Below are 24,118 nucleotides of genomic sequence, written 5' to 3' on the forward strand. Positions count from 1 at the left end.
GGAGAGAGTGCCCGGAGGGTCTTTGGTCGTATTTGGTATGGGCAAAGATCAGCTGGACCAAAGCAAGAATCTGCCGGAGGCCAATTGTGGCGTCGCCAATTTTGAAGCTTTGAGGGAATGTCTTCCATTGGTTGAGGGGGTTTAGATGGAGAGTGAGAATGGGCGCAGATCAATGTGATGCAGGAGGTTGGTTCAGCAGCCATTAAGAAATAGCAACCTTCATTAAAATGGCTTGGTTGGGCTGACGTCTGCTGTTGATAAAGTGGTGGTTGCGGACGTCTACAAAGATCTGGTGGCAGATTGTGAAAGAGCACAGGGACATGTCGCTAGGGTGGGCCGAGAGTGAAAGTGAAAAGTCACGGTTGAAATGTCAGCTCGAGAATCAGTTCCAATACCCTGGGGAAGCCTCTCAATGTGCAACCTCATTGATCAGCTAGTGCTACTCTTTCTTTTGTGTTGGCCTGATCTCGTAAAAAGGAAAGGCTCATGAATGACCAATCCCTGGAAGAAGACTATATCTCTGCTTTTGTCTGTCGTACTAGGACATTAAGGTCTCACGTACTGACTATGTGAATCTTTGTATCCACAGGAAATCCCATGCATTGAGATAGCAGGTTGGATCATCATCAAACACAGGAATGGGTGCTCAAATCAATGGAATCTTTTGCTGTAAGCTATCTTACTGGACATCTTGCTTTTCGCTCTCTTCCTAGCACAATCGTCGAGCTTCTTTGGCTTTTCGTTTAGCTACGACTGCAACCACCCTTCCTTAAAGGGCATACAAGACCCTACTTTACAGATAGAGATCGGGGGAGGAATAACCAACCCCAACCAAAAAAAAGAACTTTATGAATAGCGAAAGCAGCATGCACCAATGCCGACCCGAATAGAAAGTCTTAGGCGACCTAGCTGTAATCTAATCCGCGAATCCTGTCAAATGTGAAAAAGAGGCCAAGCCAATTCCCCCGGCTTTACTCATTTGAGGTGAAATCCATTTCCAGCATCTGTCTCGGCTTTGGTCTAATTCCTTGAGCTAGAAGCGTATGAGAGGCGCCTTGTATGGAACGTAGCCGCAATGTCCGAATCGGATATAAGAAAGATGCCAGCCAATTCTAGCTAGCCTGCGTGGAAGCCTGCTCCTTCGAATGAGGGTTCCGGTACATGCCATTCCGTTTGATTATAGTCAAAAAGTCAGTAGCCTTCCCCTGTCAATGGAGGAAGATGAGCAAGATCAAGTTCTTCGAGCAGGACCATCCCGACCGAGGTAATCATAGATCTACTATGGTCTTTTTTTGATTCTTTTCTCTTGTTTCCGGTTAAAAGGTTGCCTTCTCTGGAAGCATTATGTTGAGTCACTCCAAGAGTAGATCAGCAGCTCACCTCACGTTTTAGGAACAAAATGAGGAATCCACACGTAGACGGACCTGAGCATTCTCCTGCTCTACGGAGCCCTCTGGAGCTAGAGTTGGGCTGCTTGACCGCTCTTCTCCTTTCGAGAGAATTGAATTACTTCGGCTCGGATGCCTTTGATCGAATGCGAAGGATGGATGCCTGCCTTTAGCGACTTCGTTCGTCATCCTTATTTACTTGTTCGCTATGGCTTGAGAGTGAATCGCACGAGATAGTAAGTAAGAGATTGAAAAGAGGATCATTGGACTCGCTCTCGGCTTCATCTCCGACGGTACATTTTGTTTGTTGCTTGCTCATATCGCGCTATGATGACATTCTTCCTTTCGCAACGACTGGCTGGATGAGACTCTTTCTCAACCTACTTTGAACTAGCTCGGTGAGTGTGACAGAAGTAGCCAATTTCGATGATTGATGACAATTTAGCAACATTTTCTTTTGCGGTTGACGTAGTGACATCTGCTCTCTCTGCCCAATAGAAGGCTTCGCTCATTACTATTAGCTGCCAGACTTCCTATATTAAAAAGGAAAGTCCCTCCGGATCACTCACCGCGATCGAGATGGGTGGACTAAGATGTAAGGATCGATCACTTGAGATCACTCTGTCTTGCCAGCCAGTAGCGAGCCGGATGCTTCCGCCTTTCCAGAAGGAGTAGACGGGACGCCTTTCCTGTCTGGATGTCACTCACTTATCTATTGTAAGAGCAAGCAAAGCAGTATCGTATCGAGCCGGGGGGGAGGCAGCCTTTCTAGATAGTAGTAACGACTGAATGCCCGACTGCAGTTCCTGGATTCACTCCGGTAACCAACTAAAGACTAGCATTCCCAGTACGAGCAGTGGAAGAAAGCCAGTGACGATCTCTTTTCCTTACAGATTGTCCTTAGGCTTTCTAGTCCCGCGCCTGTTCTCTCAATCTGATCTGGAAATCGAAGACACACATAAGACAGCCCGAAAGAAGCATTCCTGGAATCTCCTTGGCTATTGACCGTCTTTCCTTCCCTGTTGTCGAGCGATGAGCTAGAAGCGGAAGAAGCTCCTGTCCGATCCTTCACTTCAGTCCCGTATAAGAAGCTGCTCCGGTCATCGTAAGATCAAGTCGGCTTACCTCACGGAATGATCAAAAAGTCTTGATGAATCCGAAGAGTAGGGCAGGGAAGCAGTGGACGGAATCTATCTTAAACCAACCTCTCATCCCACCGCCTTGGGGTGCCCACAGATGTACTGACCGTAAAAGTCTATGGCTGGCAAGTGAGCAGGAGAAAGCATTCTCCCGAACGACTATTCCATTTTTTCCCCTCCCCCGATTCGTGAGTGGTCGACTCTTTTTTTTCCTTCGACCCGACGCCGGTTCGTGATACGGCGACAGGCAGAAGACGTCGCCCTCTGATCAAGATATTGAAATGAATCTAGAAGAGTGGATCTTCCACTTCCTTTTTGTAATGGGGTTTGGGAAGGGTACCTCTACTCCTACTCGCAATGCCTGCCCCAAAAACCTGCCATTGTCACCGCGGAGAGGAGAACCGACCGCGATCATGCGAGTACCGACAGACAAACCCACTGGACAAGCACTTCTTACGGGGATCAATTCGTGCTAAAATGCCGTCATCGCTTTCGTTCATTTGGCTAAGACCTATAGCACTACTTTGGCGAAAGCTTCCCGGTTAAGGTAGCTTCTGTTCATCCAATTCAAAAAACGAACTAGGCAATCCTCTTTATCCTCCTTTCTTTAACCTACTACTTTTCTGTCAAGCGGATCAGTACGTACATAGTTTATTGTCTTCGTCGTCTATCTGGAGTATAGGGGCTTCCATTTCACCAGAATGTTGAAGTTGGCGCAGGCAAAGAGTCGGTGGTGAATGCGCTAGTCATCACTTGTTGAGTGCTCTTTACAGTCATCCATCTGGTGAGGCGTATCCGTATCCATACTCTTAAAAGAATGAGGATGCAGCAGCCAGTGAGGAACTATCTTATGTTGGCGAGGTTAGGAGTCCTTTCAACGGGAGGATCACATGCGTGGGCAGAGTCCAAAAATAGAACAATTGGGGGAGAGCTATCTGCACATGTAAAAGCACTCACTGAAGAGGTAGCGGAATGTCATCATCTTCAACAACCACACGAAAAAACACATTCAAAAAGTTATAGAAGGATGAGCGCTTGCCACAAACAAGTATGGGTCGTTGGTCGTGGAAAGTCTAAATCAAGCTTTACTACAATGTCTATCCTCTTAGCTCGCTTCCGTCATCCTTCCTACTATCGGAGACGAAGAAGAGGTCACAACGCTCGAATGAACGGGATTCACTCTTTTTTCATATGCCCTGACCATAAGAGCCCGATATATATCAAGATGTTGTAATGCGTTCATTCGCCGCTCGTCTAGCGCTTCCATTCTGCAAGTCGTGTCTCGGCATAATATAGTGAATCCATTGGGACATCACTAGTCACTGCTAGTCTCAACGAGGGTAACTCAATTTCAATTGGTAAAGAGCTTCGGCACCATAAAATAATAAGAAAAGAGTAGTCCCCGTTGACATCCTAACAGACGTGCGGTAGGCCCACACAGCAAGCGATAGTTTTTCATGCAGTCTCTTTGTGATTCGTTCACAGTGCGGCTGGAATCCGGATCAAATCTTGTTCATTGCTTCCACCTGCCCGTTCGTCTGGAGTTGTATGGTGACGAAAAATGTTGCTTTCTTATTTACTTGTGGAGGAGATCCTTCACGGGTTGGCTGATGAATTGGGAGCCGTTATCGGCGATAATCCTTTGTTTCGGGAATACCGAACCGAGAGATGATGTTCTCTTGAATGAATGCCGCGACTGCTCACTGCTTGCCCAAGTAGCTCGCTTTAAAGGAATCGCCTCTACCCTTCTACTCATCCGCGCTCATCATTACTCATCTCTACCGCATCTTGTCATCATCTCTCACCTCACTCGTCTTTCTAGTTAGACTTAAACAGTCATACCATCTCTATTGTAAACGGATAGAGTTTTCACATTCTATTCGGTCAAGTGGTACGATCGGAGAAGGGATGTTTTTTCACGCGAGAGCAGCTTGCGCTTGGGTAACCTAAACCAATCAAGTAGTCGGGTAGCATTCCGGATCCTTGCTATGGATCGACTATTCACTCGGACTCGAAAGAAGAGCAAAGGCGCTCCGACTCGCCTATCCGAATCCGAATCCTCTACTTTCCTTGTTCGTTCACCTGCCCGGTCTGGTTCACCTTACCCGCTGGCTTGGACGAGTACAGTTCACTGATTTGAATCACTTAAACTAAAGCTCTGATATCCGTAGTACTTCAACCTTCTTTTCTTACTCGTCCAGAGTACAGATCCGCGCATCAATTGATTACTGACTTGAACTAGCACTTGCTGCTATTCACTCAGCAGACGATCAGGCGAGATGCTAATTGGAGAAGGACTGACCGGACCTGCTTCCCGAAAGCACGAGCATACAGATTCGTAGTGTTCGTTCGGAGATTCCACTATACCCTTTTCACTCGGGAAAGCAACTCTAGCCTATATTCTTTGTCTTGAATCACAGAGGAAGGATAAGAGCTCGGACAACAACTATCACAACTGGAAATGCTAGAACTACTTACTAGCTATCTGACAGTAGTGAAAATATGCGAAAGAGGGAGAATTCGCTACATCGGATATTGCTGTAGTTGATGAAACAGCTGTAGTGAAAGGCTAGTTAGGTACCGCAGGTAGAGCATATTCCAACATTTCGGAGAACCACTTTACATTGGCACCTTGGCCAGGTAGATCCGTCCCACTCTCCGGACCTCACCTCCGCTTTTTTGGAGTACGGGCTGAGGTCCTCGGATGGGCAGATAGAAAGAACCTGTCAGTTAGCGCTTTAGGGGACGCTGCGGTAGAAGGCCTTAGCTGGCGTCCGATCCGTTTCATCGGGGTAAAGCTATCGTCCGAGGTTACAGAATATGGATATTGAAGGGGGGATGGTAAGACCTTACCGAGTGTGCGATCATATCAGAGTGATGGGCCAGGCAGCAATGCTAGGTCGGAGGAAGAGACCAGTAGGTTTGGAAAGCTGTCGATCCATCCTGATTAACTTACGCTATTTCTGACTAGAGAGAGGACTTAGATCGGAGAGGAGCAGCTCCTTTCTTTTTAACAGAAAGCAGTGATGATGGGACGGAGCTGCTACAATAGCTTCAGCTGGAGCTGCTTTTTGTATTGAGGGCAGAGGTGGCAGTTCAGACAGCAGCAGAGCAGGACCAGCAACTAGGGTTGTTCACAGAGCAGCCGTCTTTCCCTCTCAAGCGGAGAAGACTGTTACATGCGATCCGGTAGGGATGGTTCTTCTCGACAGATTAAGCTACTTACTAGAGTTGGGTATTGAACAAACGGGTGGCAACTTGCCCGATAAGAAAAGTAGCCCGAGTGAAAGAGTTCTTGTTTTAGTAGCTAAGGAGTTCTAGTTGTAGCTAGGAGTTGCTAGCAGCTATGAGTTCCGAGTTGACGAGATCAAAAAAAAATCTGTCCCTTTGTGGGACTGGTGACACCTGTACCACACTCTATGGCACACCCCTAGTTGTAGTAGACGAAGATGGTCACCTAGGATAGGCAGACAAACCTGAACCTTAGAAAGTAGCGCGCAGAGACGCTACGGGAGAACCACCTAGGATGGCGTAAGAGACTCGATAGGGATCGATCGTCTCATCGGAGCTTTAGACAAGGGTAGTGGAACAAAACAGGAGCAAGGACGTCGGATCGAATTGACGACTTTGGATGAAAGCCAGCCCCCCATTCCCAGCTTTGTTGCCTTCCTAGTTCTCTGGGGCAATGCATTCCAAAACCCGAACCTCGCTATGACCTTTCACTGGCTAGCTGTTGCGTATATCCTGACTATCCTAGTATGGACCATGGCTCCCCACCTTGAGGACCAAAGGTTGAATAAGGGTTTTGACTAGTGCATTTTCTCACGGATTCCACTGGTTCTCGATTGCTGTACACAACCACATCCGGTGAGGCTAGAGAAACTGGAGCTCCTAGGGAAGAAGCACTATGGAAAGAGGGGCGTCGAAAGGCACGCACCTCGAAGGCTGACTTGTACTTGTAGCGTCGGCATCATCCCGAAACTCATGATGTAGCAGCCATTTGGACAAGGCTACACCACCTGACCGGGGGCTGTTGTTTGCTCACCACTGGGAGATGGAACCATATCCAATCAATGGGACTTCTTTGTTAATCTCTTGAGGTCGAAGAAAGGCGATGGAATCCCTGTTGATATCGACAAGCCTATAACGAAATTTATTATAATAAGAAAGAATTTTTCTTTCTTTCAGTCCATTTTTCCCTCTCTATTCTTCCTTAAATGAGAAAGAAGAGAGCTGGGCTCTCCCTGGACTTCTTTCCTTCTAAGCCTCACCTAATTTGAATTCTCTGATATTCCACGTTTCCGAAACGGACCTATCAAATATTTTACATTTTCTATGATCATCTCTATTTTAGGTATTCGGGGAATCCTCCTTAATAGACGAAATATTCCTATTATGTCAATGCCAATTGAATCAATGTTTTATTAGCTGTCAATTCGAACTTTTTGGTCTTTTCCGTTTCTTTGGATGATATGATGGGTCAATCATTTGCTTCATTAGTCCCAACCGTGGCAGCTGCGAATCTGCTATTGGATCAGCCATTTTCGTTATAACTTTTCGAGTCCGAGGTACTATTGCTGTCGAATCTATAAATTGTATTCAAGGTTAAAGAGAACTAAAGGATAGTTACAAAATACGAAGTTCCGCGCTTCGCGCCTTTCTTTCTTTTTTTCTTTTCTTTTTTGACTTGGTCGCCGGCGAGCGCATCCTGTCCTACACAACTTCTCGTTCCCTTGCAAAGAAGATAGAATAAAAAAAGAATCTTTCCCAATGAGATTGAGTTCAACGAATATGCAGGATAGAAAGATGCTATTTGCTGCTATTCCATCCATTTGTGCTCAAGTCCGAAGAAGATCTCAATCTATAATGAAGAAATGATAGTAGCTCGTTGTTTTATAGGCTTTCTCATATTCAGTCGGAAGAGTTTAGGTAAGACTTTCAAAGTCACTCTCGACGGAGAATCGAGTCTATTCAGGAAGAATACAGCAATTCTCCATCCTAACGAAGTCATTCCTCCGGAATCAATGAACAACACGATTACTTAGGACCAGCTTGCGAATTTGCGGCACCGTAGTAGAATCATTACCAACGGCACGCAGTGCACCTAAGTGCGAAAAGACAGTGGCCAGGGCAAGCTTTGTTATGCCGAAACCTAAATGTAAAGTCAGCAACACTTCTAAATGCCACTTCTTCCCGTCGCATCCGTCTTCAGGACGATATAGTCACAGGTTTTCACTTCTCAGTGAGTGAAAGATTTGTCCCTGGGTGTACGTTGAAAGCTTCTATCGTAGAACTAATTCGAGAGGGCTTGGTAGTCTTAAAAAGGTTCGGGTGAGGTTCTCTTTCTTTAGAATAAGGAAGATATATAGATTCTAATTCATGTCTTCATGCTAACAGAAGAGCGGATCCAATACACATCAGACTTTTTTCTCAGGAAATGCAGCAAGTACTGAGGAATTGGGGATGTCATGCCCAGGAGTTAGTTGCCCAAGGCCCCTACCTAGGAGGGCAGTCTACCACAAGATCGAGTTTGAGCCTGGTGGAGCCAAAGCTGGGTTGGTTTGGCTGATGGCCCCTCCTTAGTTTAGTTGGTTGAGCTCAGGAAAGCATTTCCGGAAGTCATATCGGCCAGATATATTTAAGCCTACGACGGCTCCATATTTTGCCCCTCTTTTATTCCATAAGAAGCGGGAGCCTTAGATTAGATTTTGCATTGAAACTCGGGCGCTCAACCAGGTAACCTAACCATCAAGAACAAGTATCCACTTTGATTGCAGACTTCTTCGCCCTCATCAATAAGCGCGAGATACTAGAGTTTAGGTAAGACTTTCAAAGTCACTCTCGACGGGAGAATCGGTCTATTCAGGAAGAATACAGCAATTCTCCATCCTAACGAAGTCATTCCTCCGGAATCAATGAACAACAACGATTACTTAGGACCAGCTTGCGAATTTGCGGCACCGTAGTAGAATCATTACCAACGGCACGCAGTGCACCTAAGTGCGAAAAGACAGTGCAAGCTTTGTTATGCCGAAACCTAAATGTAAAGTCAGCAACACTTCTAAATGCCACTTCTTCCCGTCGCATCCGTCTTCAGGACGATATAGTCACAGGTTTTCACTTCTCAGTGAGTGAAAGATTTGTCCCTGGGTGTACGTTGAAAGCTTCTATCGTAGAACTAATTCGAGAGGGCTTGGTAGTCTTAAAAAGGTTCGGGTGAGGGGTTCTCTTTCTTTAGAATAAGGAAGATATATAGATTCTAATTCATGTCTTCATGCTAACAGAAGAGCGGATCCAATACACATCAGACTTTTTTCTCAGGAAATGCAGCAAGTACTTGAGGAATTTGGGGATGTCATGCCCAGGAGTTAGTTGCCCAAGCCTAGCGACTATTGCTGTCGAATCTATAAATTGTATTCAAGGTTAAAGAGAACTAAAGGATAGTTACAAAATACGAAGTTCCCGCTTCGCGCCTTTCTTTCTTTTTTTTCTTTTCTTTTTTGACTTGGTCGCCGGGCGAGCGCATCCTGTCCTACACAACTTCTCGTTCCCTTGCAAAGAAGATAGATAAAAAAAAGAATCTTTCCCAATGAGATTGAGTTCAACGAATATGCAGGATAGAAAGATGCTATTTGCTGCTATTCCATCCATTTGTGCATCAAGTCCGAAGAAGATCTCAATCTATAATGAAGAAATGATAGTAGCTCGTTGTTTTATAGGCTTTCTCATATTCAGTCGGAAGAGGCATGGAACATCCCCAAATTCCCTCAAGTACTTGCTGCATTTCCTGAGAAAAAAGTCTGATGTGTATTGGATCCGCTCTTCTGTTAGCATGAAGACATGAATTAGAATCTATATATCTTCCTTATTCTAAAGAAAGAGAACCCTCACCCGAACCTTTTTTAAGACTACCAAGCCTCTCGAATTAGTTCTACGATAGAAGCTTTCAACGTACACCCAGGGACAAATCTTTCACTCACTGAGAAGTGAAAACCTGTGACTATATCGTCCTGAAGACGGATGCGACGGGAAGAAGTGGCATTTAGAAGTGTTGTGACTTTACATTTAGGTTTCGGCATAACAAAGCTTGCACTGTCTTTTCGCACTTAGGTGCACTGCGTGCCGTTGGTAATGATTCTACTACGGTGCCGCAATTCGCAAGCTGGTCCTAAGTAATCGTTGTTGTTCATGTGGATTCCGGAGGAATGACTTCGTTAGGATTGAGAATTGCGTGATTCTTCCTGAATAGACTCGATTCTCCCGTCGAGAGTGACTTTGAAAGTCTTACGCTAAATCTTCCGACTGAATATGAGAAAGCCAAAGTGGTTTCATCAAATGCCTACAATAGTGAATAATGCAAGGTAGGTTATTGTGATACAGACAGGCCTTATCTAAGGCGTCACCTTAGGAACACTTCTCCTATATATATATATGATAATATTATAATATATTTATATTATATATATATATATATATATATATGATATATATGAGAAAAATAGAGAAAACTTGGTACCCAAGTTCTCCAAATAACTTGGTAGTGATGCTGAGCCTAATCTGACCCTATAATCACACCTCGAAGATAGAGCCTCAACCACATTTCACCAATGTCCAATGTAGATGTCAGGCGACAAATATAGGCCACATCACTTACCAAGTGTTTATTGGAGCACAAATTAAGGTACCAAGTTTTCCATTTCTCTCTCTCTCCCTCTCCCTCTCTCCTCTTCTCTCTCCCCCTCTCTCCCTATATATATATATATTATATATATATATATATTAATATATATATATATAATAATATATTATATATATTATATATATATATATATATATATATTAATGTGTGTATATATAGAATATATATATATACATATGTACATATATATACCCATATGTAATATTATATATATATATATATAAATATACCATATTTATATATATATATATATTATATATTATATATATATATATATTATATAATATATATATTATATATAATATATATAATATATATATATATTATATATATATATTATATATATATATATATTATATATATATATATATATATATATATATATATAATATTATATCATATATATTATATATTATATATATATATATATATATATATATATATATAACATATGATATATATAATATTACCATATATATTTACCACACATATGTATATATATATACCACAATGTATATATATTATATATTAATATATATAATATATATAATATATATATATATATATATATATATATATATATATAATATATATATATATATATATTATATATATATATATATCATATATATATATAAATATATATATATATATATTATATATATTACTATATATTATAATATATATATATATATATACATATTACATATGTATGTATTATATATTATAATATATATATATACATATGTATATATAATATATATATTACCATATGTATATTTATATATACATATATATAATATATATTTATATATACATATATATATATAATATATATATATTATCATATATATATATATAATATATTATATATATTAAGATATATATATATATTATTATATATATATAATATATATTATATATATATATATATATAATATATATTTTATATATATATACTATATATATATATATATATATAATATATATTATAATATATAATATATATATATAATAATACCTATATATATATATACTATTATATAATTACCATATATATATATACCATAATGTTTATATATACATATATAATATATATTAATTATATATAATATATATATACATATGTGTATATATATATACATATGTGTTATATATATACCATATGGTATAATTATATATATACCAAATGATATTATATATATAATATATATAAATTATATAGCAACGGAATATATATATTATATATATATATATATATTATATATATATATATATACTATATATATATATTTTCCTATATGGATAATACATATGATATTATATAAATATGTATATTTATTATATATATATATATATATATATATATATATATATATATAATAATATAATATATATATAATATATATATATATATATACTATAATAATATATATATATATATATATATATAGATTTATATTATATGTTATATCTATATATAGGTATAGACATATGTATATATAGATATTATATATAATATACATATGTATATCCATATATATACCTTATAGATATAATTATAGATATAGCTTATATATATATATATTACTTAATACTTATAAATTAAATATACTAATATATATATATATATATATATATATATATTATATTTCTCTCGTGGGCCACATGTCCATTTCACAAAAGTAGCGTCTCGTATAACTGTCAAAAGTGTCCAATCTGCTCATTTGAGGCTGGTCGCTTAGAGATAAAATCCAATGTACGCCAAAATGACGGGCTTTCGGAACACTTTCTCGATTTTTGCTGGTAGCGTAGAGGGAGAATCGACTTTTCATGAAAATAACGAGGATTGATGAACTTGAGCAAGTCAAACTATCACTATCAATCGACTCGGGATTGAACCAGAACAAGACAGATTATCTTTGATCCGCTTTCACAATTCTTTGATAGAAAGAGAGAATAAGCTGACTTGAAAGGGAGATAGTACAGGTCCAATGCCCCCTGGTGCTTGCCGGAAAACTGCCAATTCTTTGGATTTTATCAACATTTTATGTAGGTAAGGATAAGAAGATCGAGGTCTGTCCTCTATTCCAAAGAACGTTTCGATGCATGATGCTTAACACAAGCTACCCCAGCATATCCAATTTGATAGCCATCAGTCTTGAGTTAAGCCCCTTAGTATTCATAGAATGTAAGAGCTCCAGGGCTAAGATACCGTTGTCTGTAATGTAACGACCTTTCACAAAAGCAGTCTGCTCGGGGGAGATGAACTTTGGGAAAATCCTCACCAATCTGTTAGCGACGCTTGGGAAATGCAGTGTCAGAAGGTACTTCAACCAGAACAGAGTAGCATGGGTCCCAATTCCGGGTAGTAAGCTTTCGAAGCCTGTCTTCTCCCGAATAGCAATATTCTATTTTCAGATGCTGATGGTATTTTTTCGGTTTCAAGTGGGCAAGCACCTTTATTTATGGATGGCGTTCTCGGTATCGTTTTCTTCAAGAAGGGAGGGAATCGGGGGGATACAGTTCTGGGCAAGACCGTAGTCAGGTTCTGAAATGAGACCTCCGCTTGATCCCTCACTTCGCTCGCCTACTTTTTTTTTGAATACGAAAGGAGACCAAAAGAGAAGCGCGAGATAGACAATGAAAGAAAGCACTGTACTTTTCTTTCTCAAATACAAGGAAGTAGGCATAGACAATATTTATGAAAACAAATCCACAGGGCCCCGTAAGGCATGGGTTTAATATCCTTTCATTAGTCTTTCCAAGTCAGTCCTCCAAATCCCCTATTGTATTCAAAGATAAATGGTTTGATCATTCAATGGATCAAGCAAGGTCTTTCTCTTTTCAATCAAAGAAAGGCGCTAGCGTCAAAAGCACCAAAGTTAGCCGAGTAGCTCGAGTAGGAGTTTTTGAAAAGCTGATAAAGGGAAACCAAACGTCGGATGCCGCACGGCGGAAACAAGAAACGGAATACCTAGGTCGCAAGGCAAGGAAGGACGGAACCCCACTTCGACTGACCAAGGATAAGGTAAGTACTGTGGCATCCTTTATTCTGAAGTTATATAGAGAAATGCCTGGACTGGGGGGGGGCGTCGGCCCCCCGGGAAAACGTTTGCAGATGCGACCATGAATCGAACCAGGTCGAAACATTCAGCTGTCGACGGACAAACTTAGCTAGAACGTCGACCGGGATGGGATGGCCAGGCCCCGGTTCCCAGGGTTAGGGTATTCCCTATGTTGAGCCTACTCAGATCAGAACTAAACTTGTTGATTCTCTTTCGTCTATCGGCCGGCTTTAAGCAACCTTCGCATTTCCTGCTGCCGATGTCGATAATCTGACCTTGGGCACAGACAACTATCAGCTATTTGCTTGCTTCCGTGTAAACTAACTGAATAGCCTTCGTACTTCTTTTTATGGACTGTCTATTTTCTGAAAATGATGGTGAGCTGTATTCCAAGTGAGAAGACTTCCGTAGGTCGCTTAACCAGTGAAAGAGAGCCCGCATGAAAGACGAGTCCTATTCTGTTCGTCCAAGAGTTTCACCAGCCAGGAAGGATGACGGGTAGGCTGAGAGGCAAGTGTAGCTAGTTTTGATTGAGCTTCTGACCTTTGACTAACCTGATTCCGAAAGAGTACTTTTGGTGTCATATGCTTGCCTCGTGCACACGGCTTTACTTTTGGTGTCATATGCTTGCCTCGTGCACACGGCTTTTTCACAGTGTCTGCTTATCTACTTCTTGATGTGAGAACTCCATGCGTTGTATTCCCTAAAGTTTATAGGCTTTCTTTTTTAGTGTAAAATGGTGTGGTGTTTAGTAGCGTCTTTCTTGGTTTCTTTGATTGACCTTGACTTGCTTGCGAGGAAGATAACTATTCTGGTGAAATGGACAGCCCATCCGATGATCGAATCGGGATCACCCACCCCTCCGATATTATTTACCAATGGAAGGAATGTGTATCCTTCAATGAGTTAAACTCCCAGGGCCTTTCTCGCTGGGCGTGCTTGCATCCTAAAGCATTATGAGCCAGTGTTTGGTGTAGCACCTACATTTTGGTGCATTCTTCTTCCTTTCCTTGGTCTTTCGGTCCGTCATATTCCAAATAACTTATCCAATTACAACGTATTAACCGCTAATGCACCCTTCTTTTATCAAATCTCAGGGACATGGTCTAATCATGAGGGTAGTATTTTATCATGGTGTTGGATCCCAAGTTTTTATGGATTTAATCATGAGGGTAGTATTTTATCATGGTGTTGGATCCCAAGTTTTTATGGATTCCTTCTTTGTTACTAGGGTCGGGAAGATGACCCCTCTGACGAACCTCGAGAGAACCTTCAATCTGTACCACCTACTTGTCTTCCCTATCCGTTCTTGGCAGTCCCCGAAGAACTTAAGCCCGTAGTGTGACGGGCGGGAGCATATTGGACCCAACTGAGCTCATCTAATAACGCGGTCTAAAATCACATGATTTAGATACATTATGGATGATCCGCTCCTTTGAACTTGATCTACATATTTTAAAACCCCAACACATCTAAGTTTGATGTGAACCCGTCGTTGTTTGACCCATTATCTACTCGTATCAATTTTAACGGTTTCGAATGAGTAGAACTTTTCACATGGCTCGACGGAGGATCAAACGATGATGGGTTCACCCCAAACTTGGTGTGTTGGGGTTTTAGAATATATAGTTCTAGTTCAATGGAGCCGATCATCCACAATGTAGCAAAATCATGTGATTTTAGGCCGCGTCCTAGATGATATCTATGGTGTCACCTTAGGAACACTTATATATATATATATATATATATATATATATTATATATATATATATATATATATTATATATAATATATATGATAGAGAGAGAGAGAGATATCTTATGTCACTTAAGTGGACACATCCCATCACTTTCTTACCTATTGATGTCGCCTAGGGATCCATGAGAGATAGCAAGAGACCTTTTTATATATATTATATATATTATATATATATATATATATATATATATATATATATATATATATATATATATATATATATATATATATATATATATATATGGACCTAAGGAGGCTCCTTAGGGTGCATCTAAGGATGCACAATCTCAGCCGTCCACTCAACCAATCTCAAACTAATCTCAGATATTCATTCAAAAAACAATCCCCCCAAAATCCTCACCCCTTCTTCTCATTTCAAATCAAATCTCAGCCCCCTCCTCTCATCCGCCTGACCTTGCCGTCGGCCCTTACCGTCCGCCACACCCACAACCGCCACCGAGGTCTGTCCTCGAGTTCGGGCTTCGCTGCCGCTCCCCGCCTGACCCCTTTTTTGTAGGATCTAATTTAATACACACTAAAACACTAGAGGGGGGCGATGAATAATATTCTTTTAAAATTTATGCAAAGTAGATTATAAATTACAAGAAAGATAGCAACAATCATAGAAATTTGCAATTACAAACATAAGCTTTTATACTGGTTCCACCTCCCCGGAGTACATCTAGTCCCCAAACAAATCCCGTTTGAGAGTTTCACTATGATTTTGAAAACTATTACAAAATCAAAAAGCAAACCTGACCAATTTGCAAGACCATACAAATTTCACACAATCTCTTCACCAAGAGATCACAACTCTCACACTTGAGAGAACTTTTTTTGAATCAACAACACAATTCCTATAAGCCTCGATTGTGTAGTTATGTGTAGCAGTTGTTTTAGGAACTTTTTAATCTCGGAAAAATACCTTAATACTTTGTATATGGGATGAAGATCAAAGACTATTTTAGATTTCAGTTTTCTCAACACTTAGGCAAAAATCTGACTTTTAGAACTCGTGAGAATGCACAAATGTTAAAGCTTATAGATAGGAATGAATGGTGCAAATTTCTAAACTTCTAACCTATTTATAGCTCTTGAAAAGATAAGTTTTTAAAATCAATTAACCGATCAAAAATGACTATAAACAGTCACAAATTCAAACTTTAAATGTCAGAAAAATTATCTTTATAGTCGACTATAACTTCTAGTAGTCGACTACACTGAGTTCAAACAGACTCTGTGAAGTCAGGATTTTTCTTAGTAGTCAACTACATTGATCAATAGTCGACTACACTGTAAAGACTGAAAGTCTGGAATTCGGTTTCAACTCTTAGTAGTCGACTATATTGTCTAGTAGTCGACTACACTGTAACTTGACAGAAACTTGAAAATTAGATTTAACCTTAGTAGTCGACTACATATAATCATTAGTCGACCACACTGTATTTTTACAAAACCTTGAAAACATGTCTAAGTCTTAAGTAGTCGACTACACTGTAGATTAGTTAACTACACTGTTATTTGATAGAAACTTAAAATTAAGTCTAAGGCATGAGTAGTCGACTATAATTGTCAATAGTCGACTACACTGTCAAATGAAAGAAACTTAATATTTCAAACAGTGTGCATGTAGTCGACTACAAATCTTATTGGTCAACTACTAAAGGGTAAAAATGATATGAATGAAGTATTTTGAGACTTATTCTTTAACTATAAACTCTAATTGTTTACATATGAGATTTCTATTATTAACCAACACACTAAACATGTGTTCGTGTGTTCTAAACACTATGTGTGTGTATGTGTTATGAGTGATCAATGCTTGTACAATAATTCTAAGTAAAAATAAAATAAAATTTACATTGTATTTGTTTAAGCACTTCATCTTCTTTACTTTATATGCCTTGAGCTCATCTTGCACTTTTGTTCACATATCTTGAGCTTATTTGAAGTTGATATCTGCATTAATATGTTAGTGCGTAATAATACACATAGTGAATAAATTGTTATTATCAAAACTATATCTTGGGGACATGATATCCTACATTCTCCCTTTTTTTAATGATGGCAAATAATTTATGCACATGTAAGTATATAACAAAAGAAATAAATATTTTATAAACATATATACTTACTCCCTCTGCATAAAAGCATAGTAGAGTCTACAATTCAAGTCAATATCATAGAATAGCATAACATTCTAATACCATTCTCCCCCTTTGTCATTAACAAAAAGAATTGAACATATATCCTAAACATGCAATTATTTCCTCTTCATAAGCTAATACTTCAAAAAGATCATCCAAATTATGAACGTAGTCCAATACTTCACCCATCCAAATTGGAAGGCAAAGACTTGCCATAAAGACCAAAAGTTCGATGATTTTCATCGTCACAATCTATTTAGAATATATATATAGCTCATGAATATCATATGTATAGAAAATTTTGCATAAGCATAACATACTAAACATGAATATATGATAACGTAACATAATAAGCAAAGTTTGTAGAAACATAAAACATAGTAGCAACTTACAACACATTACATAAGTCTTAAACAAACCAAACAACTAACACATAGTTTTGTTGACATAATTTAACCAAACAAACTAACTAAAGACTTAATTGTTTTGTTGACATAATTACACACAAACTGAAACTAGTCCAAGTGCTATATGATGTATGCATATTTTCTAACTTGAGGGGCTTAGAGGAGGTTGATTTCCTTGGAAATACGCACTAAGCTTCAGATCCAAGTCATCCAACTTCTTGTTGATTTCTTCTTGATAGCTCAAAATGGATGAATTTTGAGCATAGAGTGCTCGTTGTTAAGTCTCCAACTCAAGAATACAAGCAAAAAAAGTGTTATATTGTGCATCAGAAAAGCACGAAGGTTCAGTTTGCAGAGGTGGTGGAATATGGCTTGAAGAGGGTCTAGCTTCATAAGAGGATTGTGGTATGTCGTGGAGAATTTGTTCTTGATGAGGGTGTGGCTCATCTTGGTGAATTTCAAAGTTAGTTAATTTTATCCAAGTTAAGGCATTAGAATCAAAGAGCTCAATGGAATGGATCATAGAACATTCAGTCTCGAGTTTGACATGAAAAGCCTCAAAAATTCTAGTTATAAAGGCTCCAAAAGGAAGAGATCCCTTAGGTAGAACTAAATTTTTTTTATAATACACCTCAGCCCAATTTGTTTGAATATTAGCCATAATAGCATATAGGGTCTTGGATAAGTCTAGTGAGATAAAATGAAAACTTCCCGATTTCTAAAATAAATTGTAGGCAAAAATTCAGGCGATAAACCTAGGGATAGGCCTAAGTTTATTGGAGTGATTAAGTGGTTTGCCTTGACCGGAAAGGAAAATATGATTTAAAAGCAAATTTTCATCCGTCATTTTGATACTTGGAAGACTAACACATTGATAAGGAATTTTAAATATTTTTGCTACTTTCTTAGGAGTTATATTGATTTTAATTCCTTTTACAAGAGTATTAAGAACATCGGGTTGTCTATCGGTTTCAAGTTGAGTTATATAAAATAATTGGACAAAAAGAGGATAATATTGTGGGCCTTTTTTTATGATGATTTTCCAAACAATTTACACCTAATTTGGATCTAGTGGTTATGGCTTGTTTCTTTATACATGTTAACTATATATCAAGAGTCAAAGATTCAAGAGCAAGCCGTGTTCGCAATCACTTAGGTATATTGGTTGTTTTGTAGCATATATTATGTAAATATATTTCAAGCTCAATATATGTACACAACACACACACTATTTGATTTTATCACAAAACGAACTATTGGTTTATTGATCATATTTACATTACATTTATGTTTGCAATGTTCATAAAAATATTTCATAAAGTTTCACAACACATTACATGTCCAAAATTGAATTTCAAGTTTTGCCTCAAACATGTATTTGTGCACATTTTGCAAAATAATAACTTTTCACAAATGGTAATTGCAAATCCAAAAATTTCTTTACAAACATGTTTATTTTCATATTTATAAACTTTCCCAAAAGTTTTATTATTTTTTGATATAATTTGTTATTTTTATTGCAATTTTAAAAATCAAGTTTTAAACCTAAAAAACTCATGTATCAGTTTGCAGTCGACCGCACGTATCGCCGCGGTCGACCGACCAAGAGCCTTATGACGCCCCTAGTTTCAATAAGGCTGCAGTCCAAGATAAAACTAAGAATGTCAAACCTGTCAAGCACCAAACACCATGCTACGACATGCTTCACCATCACAGTCACTACCTATCTAGTAGAATCAACAATAGGTGTAGGTACGAAACAGGCAAAAGAGAGTATACAGAAAGAAAACTAAACAACAGATACTCAGAAGAATAATCACTACCACTGATATAAATGGATAAGTCTCTAAAAAGGTAATATCTGAACTGAATACAAATGTCTCGATATAAGAATCAAATGAAATAATATTAAGGCACATTGCCTATACAAAACAAGAATAAAAACTCAAATGTTTCATAAATACATCTATTGTGGAGTTCTGACATAAACTACTAGCAAAAATTAAAAATGGTAACTAGAACAACTCTATCAAGCAACGACTCTCTGTGCACCTGGCTTGTTACTTGAAAGTGGGGAAACAACGAGCGTCAAAGGGCTATAGCGAGTAACATCTCAACCAACCCCAGTGGAAAGGGCTAGAAGGATAAGAAAATATCAGATAATACATATAGATAGCCAAACATTGACTATAAAAATAAAATAGAGGTTTGATGTTTAGAAGTTTACAACACGAGCATAGGTACGCCTCTCTTAGCTCAAATTGTAAATAGCTAAATACCAAATTCAAAAGCTACAACATGGAGTAATAACTCTATCTCCAACCGAAATATCAATGACCTGTCATATGTCAATTATATACCTAACTCGTGGTCTGCAATAAGTAAATGTCCAAAGTATGATCTGTAATAGCTTAAAGTCCAACACGAGGACTGTAGTGGATTATAGTCCAACACGAGGACTTTGATGATTATAGTCCAACACGAGGACTTTGATAGCTTATAGTCCAACACGAGGACTTTAATAGTTTATAGTCCAACACAAGGACTTGATAGCTTATAGTCTAACATGAGGACTGTAATTTGCAAATAGTGTCAGAAATCACATATATACCGTTCACCATCATGCTCCGGTGAATAAATCTAAGACTCATGTCTGAAGTCAACTCATGTATACCAATCTCAGTGTATAACAAACCCATATAACCCAGGTATTTTGTCAGTCACATAAACCTAAGCATAACAGGACAAAAGCAGAAAAAAATCCCCCAGCGGTCGATTGCTTCTGTGCACGACACGCGGTCGACAGCCATGGCCGACCGCGTAAAAGCAGAAACCCTAGTTCAGGTTTCTGTTCTACGTGGTTTGATCCAAAAACTTATGTACGATATTTATATACATTATCAATCCTTCATAAGTGATTTAGCATAACCAGAACATGTGAATTTCAGTCTAATCACTATAGATAAAACGAATCAAATCTTAAACATGTAAATTTCATGTCGAATTCTTCAAAAAAAAAATCTTTCTTACAAAACTCTTGTTATAAATAAACTCAGAACTAGATCTGTATTAAGAATTTTGTAGTTGAGCTTTATTAACTGAAAACACGTTCTCTTTGCAAAAATACAACATATAGATCTATTTTTATACATAATTTATTAACTGAAAACACGTTCTCTTTGCAAAAATACAACATATAGATCTATTTTTATACATAATCTAGTATGTTAGGCTCCAAAAATACAACATATAGATCTATTTTTATACATAATCTAGTATGTTAGGCTCACAAATCACATAAAAAATATTATTAAAATATTTAAAAACATGGGTATAAGGTTGGGTGAGATGAAACTCACCTGAGGGATGATGAACAACTCTATAAAAACACTAGAAAAATATCCTCTTACGCCAAAAATCGCTGGATCCCGCTCAAACTCTTCGAAATACACTGAAATCATCAAGGAGAAGGGGTTAGGGTTTGCAAGAGGGAAGGAGGAGGCTACTAGGGTTTTCTGTGGTGAAGAAGAAGCTCTCATGAATATAATATTATATATATGAGCCCACAAGCCCGACCCAAAACCTAATAAGACTCGAACTGGAAAAAACTGGCAAAACTACATACGGTCGACCATCACGGTCGACTGTCACGGTCGACAGCGCAAGAGATAGAAGCTTTCTATTTCTGCTGCGTGCCCGGCGGTCGATCGCCACGGTCGACCGCCTAGAAAATTTCCTGTTGGTGCATGTTGTTTGTGTGCTAGTCTTATCACTCGATCTTTCTTATATAAATACACTCGTTTGATCCCAAACACTTGTTATTACATTTATCTATGATATAAACATATATTTCATAACAAAAAAAATTCATTCACTGTATTTTACGGGGTTTTACAAGCCCAGACTCCAGTTTGTTTCTCAGGTTATCACGGTCGACCGGACATGCCGCCGTGGTCGACCGCCGCAATTACCATTGCACAGTAACGGCTAAATCTTGTGTGCTAGTCTTATCACTCGATCTTTCTTATATAAATACACTCGTTTGATCCCAAACACTTGTTATTACATTTATCTATGATATAAACATATATTTCATAACAAAAAAAATTCATTCACTGTATTTTACGGGGTTTTACAAGCCCAGACTCCAGTTTGTTTCTCAGGTTATCACGGTCGACCGGACATGCCGCCGTGGTCGACCGCCGCAATTACCATTGCACAGTAACGGCTAGTTCCATACTTTGTTTTCTTATGGGTTTTTGGTCTTTTCACTTTGGTTTTTGTTGATGTTTTGAGTTGTTATAAATACCTCATTGCATTTAACTCTTCAACTAACTAAGAAAATTGTTTTATCAAGTTTTGCAAGAATTTAAGAGGTGTTTAAGCCTTATTTCAAGTTTTGTTTCAAAAGAGAAGTTTTTTCATACAAAGGAGGCTTTCAATTTCGATTGAGGAATTCTTCCTCATCAACATTTACAACTCCTTACATTTATAGAGAAGATTTCTATACTCATTTATCTAGCATTTTATTCTTGATTTTCATATTCATATTTTTTGCTAGCTTAATTTGAGTTAGAATTTTATTTATCACACACATCCCTATTGAGCTTTTTATATTTTATACAATATATTGTTGGGTTGTGGTGAGTGATTAAGTGAGAGTGAGCTTTATTGTGTTCTCGTCTATTGTAGAGAACAAACTTGTTATTGAGCCTTCATTGTGAGAATCACTTTGTAATACACAAGTACACCGAGAGGAGTGTGTGGTGAGGACTTGGTTGATACAAAGAGGAGTGACGTCAGTAGTAAAGCCTAGAGAGAGGTAGTAAAGCCGATCACTTGAGGGAGGCAACACGTGAGGACCAATGCTTGAGGTTATAGTTTGTGTGATTGCATTGTGAGTGGATTGTGAAAGTTTTCGGTGAGCCAGAAAACCGAGTGTGTAGATCTTTTTGAGAAGATAGTGGAGATCTCCTCGAGGTGAGGAGCGGAGATGTAGATCAATGGTTGATCGAACTCCGTGATCATATCTTGTGTTTGCGTTCGCATTGATGTACATTTATTTTGTGCTCTTGCTTATATCTTGTTTATCTTGCTTGTAATTTATATTTTTGCTCATAACTCATTCATATATCTCTTGCAAGAATTAATTGATCAATAAGTTTTTAAATTAGCATAAAATCTGATTAGATTAGTATTAACCCTATTCACCCCCTCTAGGATGTTTTTAATTGGTATCAGAGCTTCTCGTTTGCAAAATAATTTCCAAGATAAACATATTTTTGCAAATGATTTTCGTGCTCCACCACTTGGTCAACACAAATATTTTAGACATTTTCATTGTACACATTGCAATCAAAAAGGCCATTTATATGAATTTTTCTTTGACCGTGTTCGTGCACCATATATGCCCAATTGGGTTCATAACCCAAGGACCTTGAGCTTAAATGATAGGGGTCATGTCTCTAATCCTGTTGGTACCAAAAATATTTGGGTACCAAAGTGTGCTTAAGTTTAAAATTTTAAATATTGTTTATTTTTTTTTCATGTTTTCAAAATACTATTTGTAATTAAAAATGTTTTGAGTGAAATTTTCATGGATTCTCATGGATCTCATATTGAATATATTTTCTCATCTTTGGAATATAATATGTATACATTTAAATTTTTTTTAAGAATAAACCAAGTCTACAAATTTAAAAAAAATTCAAAGTTTACTCAGTTTCTATAACTTTCGCGGTCGACCGCCATTGGCGCGGTGGTCGACCGGACAGGGTGAATGTTTGCACCCAATTTTTATTATGTATGTGGGTTTTGGATTTAGTTTTCAAACAGGTTGAGACCCGTTTTGTTTCCACCATTGATCCAGAACCTGAACTGATCTGAACCATTGATTTTCTCTCATATGAGATCCGATCCCCATTTCCTCCTTTCATTCCAAAATTGATCTCCATATCCTCAATACCCTAGCTATCTCCTCCACGGTCTGCCATCATCTCCTCCGTGGTTGTCTGCTCCTATCAGCTTGTAGGAGGAGCCTTTGTCTTCCATGTTCATCCTCTTGTTCTTCTTTTGGGTATACTCTTGTTCCTCCTCTCTTTTCATTTTCGGGTATCCTAGGGTTTCTTCTTAGGATTGTTTTTGTTTTGATCTTCTGTGACATCATGCCACCACTTAGAAAAAGATCTAAGAAAGATAAAGTACCCTTTTCTGATGCAGTTCATTATGAGGATTACCTTAACAACAAAATCCTAGTTAGTAAATATATGGATCTTTGCAAATTGAAAATTTTATCTGGTAGGAGTATTAACTTTGTTAATCTTGCTCCCTACAACATCCATAACATATTTGCTGAAATTGGCCTGCATGATCTTTTGGATAAAAAGAAAAAAGAGCCACATTATCCTTTTCTCGTATATCTTTTCTATGCCAATATGTTCATCTTTACAACTGATGATGAAATTAGGGTTATTAGAACTTATGTTAAAATATAGAAATTGTTTTCTCGGCTG

The sequence above is a fragment of the Asparagus officinalis genome, chromosome 7, assembly GCF_001876935.1.
Source record: "Asparagus officinalis chromosome 7, Aspof.V1, whole genome shotgun sequence".
Taxonomy (NCBI): Eukaryota; Viridiplantae; Streptophyta; class Magnoliopsida; order Asparagales; family Asparagaceae; genus Asparagus; species Asparagus officinalis.